The sequence below is a fragment of the Chinchilla lanigera genome, unplaced genomic scaffold (genome assembly GCF_000276665.1).
Source record: "Chinchilla lanigera isolate Chin_1 unplaced genomic scaffold, ChiLan1.0 scaffold00081, whole genome shotgun sequence".
NCBI classification, from domain to species: domain Eukaryota; kingdom Metazoa; phylum Chordata; class Mammalia; order Rodentia; family Chinchillidae; genus Chinchilla; species Chinchilla lanigera.
The window spans coordinates 3,992,005-4,002,804 of NW_004955482.1; the positions used below are offsets into that span (position 1 = coordinate 3,992,005).

The 10,800-nt window shown below is 45.3% G+C and overlaps 2 long non-coding RNA genes across 4 annotated transcripts in view; one reads left to right on the forward strand and one right to left on the reverse strand.

Annotated features, from left to right (window-relative positions):
• The window catches only part of LOC102007661, a 14,852-nt gene extending 6,040 nt beyond the window's left edge, over positions 1-8,812 (reverse strand). Inside the window, exons 1-4 of one of the 3 annotated variants that reach the window (XR_001231002.1) lie at positions 8,724-8,812; positions 6,959-7,426; positions 4,091-4,216; positions 2,668-2,751 (exon numbers count right to left, since the gene is read on the reverse strand). This is a non-coding gene — a long non-coding RNA (uncharacterized LOC102007661). Of the gene's footprint in view, positions 1-2,667; positions 2,752-4,090; positions 4,217-6,941; positions 7,427-8,723 lie in introns of those variants that run through there. The other 2 variants (XR_263828.1, XR_001231003.1) reach the window with 2 other exon arrangements.
• Positions 1,837-6,948, forward strand: LOC102007431. Its single transcript, XR_001231001.1, has 4 exons — positions 1,837-1,909; positions 2,193-2,892; positions 3,967-4,278; positions 5,385-6,948. It is a non-coding gene; the product is annotated as an uncharacterized LOC102007431 (long non-coding RNA).
• Positions 8,813-10,800: the final 1,988 nt, after the last annotated feature.

The following is a 10,800-nucleotide window of genomic DNA, read 5'->3' on the forward strand; positions in this document are numbered from 1 at the left end:
CAGGAAACTTTCATGACATTGGATTTGGCAATGATTTCTTGGATATAATACTGAAAGCACAGGCTTAAAAAAATTTTTTTTTTTTTTTTTTGGTTTTTCTCCGGTACCGGGAACCAAACTCACGACCTTGCGCTTGCCAGGCAGGCGCTTTGCCGCTGAGCTAAATCCCCAGCCCCCTTAAAATGTATTTCTAATTGAGAAGGACTCTCTCTATATATATGGTAAAACATCATGTCTTACAAGTAAATAAGGCTATTTAACATTTTGCTATCTCTCATCTATGTGTGGGTCATGGGAACACTGAAAGCCTACTCTCAGCGGCTTTCAGAATTGCAGTGCCTTAACTGCATTTCCCAGGTCTCCAGAGCTGATTCCTCCCATTGGACTGAGATTTGGTGCTCACTGACCAGCATCTCCCCGATGCCTGCGCCCCCCATGGGAGTTTTGCTCCGTACAGTCACCTTGGGCACGGCATTATTGACTACTGAGCCATTTATTTTCTAGAGGAGATGCAGAGATAGGTACTAGCAAGGCTCTTATCACAAGGTTTTCATCCATCAATCAATACATCTCCCTGTCTTAGTTGTGTTTCTGTTCAAAAACACCATTTTCCCATACTATAGATTAGATTCATTGATACCAGCATTGGACTCATGGCCCTCAGCGCTGTAACTCACACTTGACTGAAGCTTCTTATATTTTTAAGGCATATCTCTGCCTTTTTGGGCTAGCTGATTCTCCAGTACTGCACTTGGGTTCCATATTAAACAGCGAAATCACCAAGAGAAAGTCCCATACTGCAAAGAAATGGTCAATGAACAGGCTGAGAAAAGGTCACCTGTTCGTGGCAGCAGAGCAGAAACAAGGAGGTGGTCTTTGAGCTTGTCGGATCCCAGCTGGGTGTGTGCGCAGTGGACAGCGTGGGTGTTCGGCTGCTCTGTGCACACCGTAAAGGAGGGCATGAGCACCAGCAGCACTGGTTTGAGGACTACAAGTAAATATATAAATTTCATCACCTAAGTGAGTCCGTGAATGCAGACTCTAAGTTACGAGAACCCTGCCACAAAGAGCAAAGCTTGGTTTGCAACAGCCAATAACTCAAACATTACTTAAAATAACACGCTTCCCTGAATCTGAGTCTTTGTTTGCAAGAAGTAGAAAGCGACTGGGACTCACATAGAAAAGCATAAATTATAAATTTTTATACAGCTAAGTGAGAGGATTTTAAATATTCTCACCACAAAGAAATGGTAAATGTTTAAGGGGTAGATATGCTAATTAGATTGATGTAATTATTCCATACTTTATACATGTTTTAAAACACCACATTGTACCCTAGAAAGATATACAATTATTATTTGTCAATTAAAAATAAAATGGAAATTTTAAAAGGTAGTAATGCAATTAATAAAAAGTAAATAAAGGCAACATAACGGAAGGATACGGAAAACGCTGACAGTCGAAGCAAAATGTACAGAAAGAGCAGACAGGAGGATCTGGAGAACGAGGCATTTTCTTGCCTGTGACCTTCAGCATTTATGCAACAGCTAAGTGTCAAGTCCTGCTCAGGTGCTGAGATGCACATGGAACCCAGGAAGGTCACAGCTCGGTGAACCTATATTCCTGTAGAGAGGGCAGACTACCTACAGCGTGTCCACCTGGGTGGGAAAATAAAAGCCAGGAAAGGGAGCCTGGTGGGGAAAAGCGGGCATGGAGACTTCACATCCCATTCTGCCTCTTATGAAACTCCCTGGGTGAATGTGGCCAGTCCTCTTACCTTTGCTCTATTATATTTTCTCATCTACACTTGATCTTATGCTTTCCCATCTGCAGCATGGACAGTGTAAGGTTTTCACAGGATTTTTAGGACCATTGCAGATGAAGGACATGGCACAGTGCCCACCATATGGTAAGCATCATTTTCTGTTTCATACTTATGATAAAGTTTTGTTGTAATAACAAGAGGATGCCAGGCAGACCCTCTGAATGCGGGACCTGGTAAAGAGATTAACATTCTGAATATTTTTTGTTTGATGTAGAGATTACCTTTCTATTTAAGAATACAAGGGCAGTAGTGCAGGGAAACATAGCCTTAAGAGATATTTTGTGCATTGATTGAACACTTTTTTCAAATATACAGTTTTTTTCTTGCCTGTCTCAGGAGAAAAATGTAAATGTTTCTTCCCATGCAGCATTTATGATGCTCTTGTTGTGGAGACGATTCTTTACCCCAGCCTGATGATGAGCAGAACCATTTGCCAAGATTCTCAGCAACACACCCCAGGGAGGAAGCAGGCTGCAGATGTTTATGCCTCTCCTTTTTCTCTTTGAAAATCTAAATCATCCCCTCATTAAGCTGGAAGGTGGCATGCACGGTTTTCTTCACAGGCTGTAAGAGCAGAGACTAACTAGCCACTGAGTTACTTACTGAATCAAAGCTATTTGCTTTTCTTCCCGAGTGTACAGCTAACTCTATTTCTGGTCTCCTTTGCAGTTGTGACAGCATCTAGCTGAGGAAGAGGGGCAGAGGGGACAGGCACCAAGTCCAGGCCTGGCCTGTGACCCCCACAGGTGTGTGTCCTGCAGGCTCTGAGGAGGCCCCTCAGGATGGAGGAGCTGCAGGCTGGGAGGAGCCGGGCCTCTGACGGATGCTTGGCAGGCGGATTGGTTATTCTGTAAGGGATGGCATCTGGTGGGCTGCAGTCATCACCCATATTGATGTTTATTCGTCATGGTGTCAAGCTTTACCCTCTGTGAGAGAATGAAGAGCAACAAGAACTGAGTTCGGGGACAGATCAGGATTTCTTTGGCCAGAGCAAGTGCCCCAGAGCTTAGTTACTGGAGTCAGGGAGCCGGGAAACGACTGCTCTGAGATCTCCGTAGATACCGCAGGTACTTAAAACGCGTCTCTGGATCCACTCTAGTGTGCTGGTGGAACAGCAAATGACCTTGTCACCAGTTTTCCTGTGCTGTGCCTTGGGATGGTCCTTTCCATCTTTCCTCCTTTGGATTCATGGTACTGTTGCACACACCTTGCATAGCTCTACCCCACTGTGCTGATGGGTTTTGCATCTACAGCTATTCATGCATTTTCAGAAAACCTTCTGAAACATGGGGCACATTGTTTATTTCCAGTGAGGATGAAGCCTTCCCCTGCCTCTCCCTCATTTGGGCTCCCTAAATTCACTGAACTGACTTGCTATTTCTCTCTCAATAGCCAAACTGTGAAACATGGGGCAAACCAAGCAAATGCCCAAGAGCAGTCAGGATGCAAGGAGGCGAGAGCTCCATTCCTACTGCAGACCTGGGGAGATGACTCTGGACTCATGTCTAGCTGTGGGGCGCAAGCACGCCTCGTGCCCTGTTCTCCAGATGTGACAGTGGAATGGAGCCAGAATCCTTTGCCGTGATAGCACTCCAGATGTGCTTCATCTGTTTCAATTTCTGGTCCTCACTGCATGGAGAAAAGCAATCTATCATCACTTAGGAGAAAAAAAGCCACTCAGAGGAATCTATTTTCTTGTATTCGTAGCAGCACTGCTGGTTCTTGATGAATACCAAATAACAGAAGCAAAAGAAAGGAAGGAGCCAGCGAAGGGGAAGGGAAGAAGGAAACAAGAGAAAGAAAGAGGTGGGGAAGTGTAGGGAGGAAGGAAAAGATGAAGGAAGAGTGGAAGGGAGGAAGAAACGGAAGAGGGAGGAATCCTGTGAAATAAACAGTCCTTAAATGTGCTCAGAACCTCCAGATACTCCTGGTGGCCAATGAGCAAATGGACAAACAAGCCACATATGTAGTTTTTACATAAAAATAGATTTAAGTCCCTGTAATGTATGGGCTATAAAGGAAATATCCCTTGAAAATTTTCTTCATATACCTGTGTCTAAAATAATACTGTGAGATGTGATCAATTTTGAATTCATGTTCTCCTTATAGGTTCCCTTTCTTCTCCCACTTCCTGCCCACAGGTCCAGTTTTCTGCTTATTGCCTGGCAGAAGGCAAGGGACCCAGTGGAACACAGTCTCCATGTCCAGCACTTGCTTTGTAGCAGGTGATCCTAAGAGATAAGGAGGGTGACCACACACACTCACCATGTGCGGGACACGGCTGCATCACTCAGCTTTCCTGCCGCTGGAGCGCAGTGCCAGACACTCACAACGTAAAGGAAGAGAAGCTCCGTATGGCTCAAGGTTTCAGGGGATTCAGTCCATGGTCAGCTGCTCCAAGGCAAGAACATCATGGCAGAAGGGTGTAATGGAACAGCATCAGTCAGCTCACGGTGAGTAGGAGGCAGAGCAGAGAAAGGCCCCAGAGAGAAAGAGATCACCAAGGATCGCCCTCAACGTCACACCTTCATGACCCACCAGACACACCCAGAACTGTGCTTCACTAATATTCTAGGTAGCTAGTGGACAACAAAGCGTGCATGTCACAGCAGCTCTCAGTTTTTCCCAAGGATTAGCTAACTCATTTAACACCTGTAAGGGCTCCACTGCCACCCTGTGTTACAGAGCAGGGAAACAAGGCACAGAGAAGAGAGTACAGCTAGTCAGCAGCACGGCCAGGACTTGAGCACATGCAGTCTGCCTCTTCAGTTCATGCCCCATGCCACTTGTCACAGGGTCTCACAGTACTTTGATGCCCCACTCTGCCAAAATGCTTTCTCCCAAAACCTGAGTAGAGTTTTTGAGGAGATAAAAAGAGAAAGACTCTCCATTTTTCATAAGATCTTTTGCTTCCCAATGTAAAAAAAAAAAAAAAAAAAAAAAAAAAAAAAAAACAGGCTCTACACCAATGACGTAGGGAAGAGAGGAGCCAGGGAGCACAGGCACTGTGGGGCTGCTTCTCCTCCACACCTCTGCAGGGACAGGAAGTGGACCTTCTCTGAGGACCAGGGGCAGCAGCTTTTCCGTGCAACTGATGAAGCTTGAGTTGGAGCATTTCACTTGCTTGGACCCTGCAGGCCTCCAGAAGCCTAGAGATGAACTGAGGTCCTCAGACATGTTTGATGTTTTATGCATTACCAGGCAATTTGCAAAAGGTACTTTCATTGCTCTCCAACAGGGCCTGTGGACCCTTTTGTCTGACCTCTGATGCCACAGGTCCCCAAACAGGTGATGTTGCGGTGGCTTGGACATGTCAGGCACAGGGCTAAGGGAGCACTGACCTGGGCATGCATCCTCTTTGTGTTTAGTGTGATGCGTTTATGCAAGTTAATTTCAATTCTCAGTGCCCTTGGACAGTGGGGTGCCTAGTAAGGAGCGCAGATGGCTCTAGTGTGCACCCAGCCCCTCCCCACAGGATTCTAAGTGGCAGGCAGGATGACGAACTTGACTCAGTGGAAAAGCCACATAATATCTCTCAAAGCATCCCTTCCTCCTGCAGATATCCTAATGTGCAGCTTCAGAGACACATCAAGTAAGAGCACAGCAAGAATCTGGGTGACCAAGGACCAGAGGGGTGTCCCAGCTTCCTCAGCACCATTTCAGATTCTGGATCAGGGCCAGAGCTGAAAGTCAGCCCAGGGCTGAAATTCAACTTTCTGCCAGCTTTCAGTGATGGCTATTTGAATTAGAAACCAGGTTAACTCAAAACAGAAACATGCATACCCACGTTCGTAGACTGACACTCACTCTGAGGTTTAAAAATCACTATCTCCTTCTGTACAAGTGGAATAACCAGAGAGGTGGGAAGTTTTGTCCACATGGGTCAAGGCTGGACTCAGGGATCAGACTGTGTGACTTTTCGCTTCTACTACTGATGCTTGTAAGTTTGTTTTGCTTTCTGTTTCTCCGGAATCTGATTCTATATGTGCTTGGTTTGTTGGTGATTTTCCTGTCCAGCTCTCACCAGACAAGGTCCAATGAGACTCCTCAAACAGTAGATGAGAACCTCAGTTCATCTCTGAGTAGGTTCTTGGTTTACCATCACAGAAAAATAATTTCATGAGAGATATAGGCAGATTTATTAGGCAGAGTTATAATAAATCAAGAGAAAAGAGGAAAAGGATTTCAGCTTGAGGAGCTGAAGGGGCCCCAGCTCTGACAAAGAAGATCAGACAGGCCCTTAATGAAAGAGCAAGAGGAGCTTTCATGGATTAGATGAGGTAGGCTGGAGACTGATTGATCAATGTAGCTCTGGGAAAAATCCTTGCAGCTTAAAGGGACGATTCCATCCCCAGGGGCTGATGGCTTCTGTTTAGATCAGCCTGGATCTTACGCAGGTCCTGTTAGAACCCAAGGTGACCATAGGTTTAAGGCAGTAACTAGAGACTTCTAGGTGTCCACTGTCACTGATGGTCCTATAAATCTCTGGTGGTGGTTTCCTCAGTCTTGAAAAGGGATGAGTCAGGTTATATGAGTCAGGGATAATCGCCCTTGTTTCACCTACTTTTAGACAGATGCTTCCTAAATGATTAGCCTACGTCTATCAGAGCTGAGCAAGGATCTAACTCAAAAGTTTTAATAAATAAAGGAGGCAGGTCTCTCAGTTAACTGGTGGGCATTTGTAGGCCAAATGAAGAGCCACTGAGGTTTAGCAAGAACCACTTTTAACCTCTGCCTACCTCAGAAAGCATAGATGCTGCTCTCCATGAGCAATGGGTTAAAAGCCCAGGAGTTTGTCCTCTGTCCCTCTGATTGCCTCTGACTGTGTCACAGCCAGTACACCCATCTGTTCTTTTGGGAATAGTGTACTATCATATTTTTATTCTCCTTGAGTTTGAGTGTGGCCGTGCAACTTTTCTTCATGGGTGAAAGTTGAATAGAAATGATGTGTTATGTGTCACTTGTCTATGACTCCATAACAAACTCTCTCCAAAGTTAGGAGTTTCAATGGGCTTAAGAGCTCTTTGAGTCTCCTCAACATTCTGCTGAGCTGAGCCAGGCTCCACAGACCCTGCATGGTCTCATTTCAGCATCTGTGGGCAACTGGCAGACCCACCTCTCACACAGGCTCACCCAAAGGTGCGGTGGTGTTGCTGGGTGTCCCTTGCGGCAACTGGAGCGAGTGAGCTACACGATTCTCATCATCTGGGAGAATAGATGCGGCATGATGTAGGAACAGAAGAAAGGACAAATTTTAATGACAGCCACCTTCCAAGACTGATTATATCACATCTGCTACTGTGCCCAGAGGCAAGACAAGTCTCGAAACCAGCCCAGTTCAAGTAGTGGAGCAAGACCTTACTCTTAATGGAGACTTACAAAGCTGCATTGCAAGGTCATGGATTCAAGGAGGGGGGTTATTTATGACCAACGTTGTAATCTATCATTTGTTAGTGCAGGTGGCAGTTGTTAATGTCAGGGAGCTAGTCAACACACTCACCGTGTCTCTTCCATGGTATCTGATAATGTCTCAAATGATGGTTGTTCTAGCAGTTAGGGTTCTAAGTGAAGAAGTTGTACAGCAGAGTTCCTGGAATTAAACTGATGTGGAATGAATGTAAGAGTGAAAAACCAAGCATTCTTGATTATGTTGGGTCACTGAGATTTGGGAGTGTTTGTTACTGTAGCACAACACCACTCATATTGACTAATTTAGCCACAGGGAAGAAATAATCAACTATGACAGCTTTGTAGACTCAAGCAAATCTTCAGAGATAATAGTGAGTTATTGTTCTCTGCTTACTAGTCAGGATATACCAGCTGAGGAGAACTGACAGGTCCCTGTGGCAAGAAATTAATCAGCTAATTTCAGATCACACAAAGATCGTTTAAGAAGATGTGTGCATATTAAAACTTCATAAGTGAATGCCCAAATCTAGTCTAGTGACAAAGGAACGTCTGCACTTAGCATGGATCGATCTTGGCCAAATGTACTTTTCTCTGTTCTAACTGCCATGACTGTTCCACTATTACATTTGCTAAATAAGCTCTGTCCTCACAAACACAGACTGACATAATGAAAATTCAACAGTGCAGCCACATACAAGTTTAAAAAGTCTACAAAAGCACAATTTAAGCTTTTTGTCAAGCCCAGCCTCATTTTCATAATGGCGCCTCAAAATAATACATGGGGCCAACTATTTTAGGTCTCACTGACATCAACAGAGTGTAACAGGCAAGTCTTTAAAATCCTCCCTTTCTTTTTCTGCGTTTGTTTATGTATTGTGTGAGAATCAGATATTCCCAGTGGCACCAGTGTACGTCTCCGCTTTCTGGCGAGGACACTTAATTAGCGGTGGCAGTGACCCAAAGTCTCCCTCTTATCAGCGAGGAGCTTTCTCCGCCGTGTGCAGCCAGCAGCCTCTGAAAAGCCTCCGCATGGGCATTCATTACCATTCCGAGCTAAGTCCTCAGTGTGAAGAGATCTTTGTCTTTCTGAAGGCTTGCCTGTCATTGTGATTGGATTATCTGGCTATTAAACTGAGGGCCTTCAGCATGTCTACCTCCAAAGAGCTGCGCTGGAAATTCAAGAGGCAAGTAAACAAGCGACTTTCTGTGCGTATACATAAGCATGAGCCGCCTTCCTCTCGACAGTCCAGTGTGCTGTGCATTTAATCTGCAGACAATGCCTGATGTCCTCTCCTTCATGGACACTGCTGGGACACTAGCACTGAGCTCATCTGAAATGGATTTGTTTTCTAATATAGAGGTTGGAGAATCTGGAGGAGGTGAAGGAAGGGTGCAGGCCCAGCACTGAGTATACTTCCTGATTTACCATGGGGAGGAGCTTAGTAAAATGTGAATCATAAACAATCAAGGTTAAAGGAGAAATACTTACATGCGATGAAATTAGAGTCAATCGTGCCTTTCTTTTTCCTGTTTTCTGTTTCCTCTAATGGTTAAATATTACTTGCAAGGCCGAAATACAAAGCAGGTGAAAATAGTACCCATATTATTTAGGATACTTCAGCTCTAGTATGTTAAATATCTACCCAGTAGTGATGTTGGCTAAAGGAACATCCATCATTTCTTTTGCAGAGAAAGCTTTACGGGTTTGTGATCCCATGACATCATAAGCACACTGTGACGTCACACAGGAGTCAACCACTTCCTTCCTTCCTTCCTGTCCTCTGTGCCTCGGCTTTCCTCCCCTTGGCTGTCACTCACAGGGCGGCTAGAACAGCTCCGAGGACTACATACATGTGTGTCCCGAACAGCAAGGAAGCAGGTGGCAAGTCAGCTTTCCCCCAGCACAGGCTGGAACCCAGAAAGGGATCCAGATGGCCAGGATTCATGGACAATATAGTCTGCAGACTCTGGATGAGGAGGCTGTGCCCAGTCAAACTCAGAACTTTCTCAGTAAGAAAAAAGCAGGACTTGTCGGTGCTGGCCTCCTCCAGCCCCCCCTGTGCTTATCTAGAGCCCCACAGATAACCCGGCCCTTCTGAATCTCATGAGGCCCAGCACCTGTGAGGAGCAGGAGAGGAAGCTCACAGTCCTTAATCGGTGACTTCAGCATCGGATGTGTCACAAGCTCCCTGCTCATCTTAAGCCCCACGTATCCAGCTGTGCAGCCTCAGAACCCAAAGCTGATGTCATTCTCAGTGTGTGTGTCTATTTTGTACCAATAGCAGCCCCTGAGTGAATCCCAGAGGCCTAAAGAATTAGCCCTGTGCACACCCCCGGGTGAAAAGATTGAGTCACATCCATGAGATAAGATGAAAGAGAATTCATTTTGGAAAGGTCAGAAAGAACAACCTGGACAGAGAGGCTCTGTGGTCTGGGGTCAGGTGTAGAAACAGGTCCTGACCTGCTGTGTCCAGGATTGTGAATTAATCTTTTTCATTTTCCTTCCATGAATGAGTCCCTGCCTATGAGGAGTGTGAATCACCCCACATCACAGAACCACAAGTCACAGCGAGCCGCTGCTCCCCACGTGCTCTACAGCTGCTCCACAGAGAAGCGAGAGCTCAGCCCAGGGATGGGAATATCGCAAGGATGGGCATGGAACCGAGTTTTCCCTGTAAATCTCAGATTTGTCTGTATATACATATGCTGCACATACCACAGTCTCTGATCCTGACCATCTGTGGCCAGCAGTCAAAGAGAAAGTGTATTTATCTAGGCCAGAGCTAATCTGGCCAAGGTTTTGAAGCCCCAAGAACATGGACAGAAGCTTGAGGATAGACAAGGTATGTTACGCATGTTGACTGAGCTTCATTTAGTACAATTCCTTGTGCAGCTGTCTAACAGTGGACCAGCTGTGGTTCTATGTACTTATTCTCGTAATTTAACCTATCACGGGCCTGGGTGACCCCTGCAGAACAGGAAATAGCACCAGTGCTTCAGCAGCAGCAAAACCAGGAGCAGGGCCCACATATGTGCCCACTACTAACATTTCCCTTACTGTTGATAAGTAAAGTAGTAAGTGGACCATGTTGCTACTACACGCTCCAGTGCTGGGAGTTTGCTTAATTCTGACAATAGCAATACTAACTGAAATGCATTAGGAAGTGCTTACTCCATTGCAGACACCGTATTTACGCAATCTGTCTTAGGCCCTGCTGGAAGTTATCCCTCATCCATATATGAAGAAAGGTGGGCTCGGGGAGACTGTGAACCCACTAAACAAATCAGCTCAACACTGCCCTGCCATGCTCCAGATCCTGTGTTCTTTCTATGCAGACATTTTTCTCAAGGACTTTCTGCATTTCAACATCTTAGGCAAGAGAGTTCCAATTTACATAACTGGATTTAATATTGCTAAGCCTTAAGTTTAATATCACACTCAGAGAAAGCTTTCCAGAAAGGGAAAAACAATAAAAATGAATCTTCTCCAGTTTGGTACTTTTTGTTTCTTAACTAATTCTTACTCCATTGTATGTTAAGTTATGGTTCCAGACAAAGAAAATTAT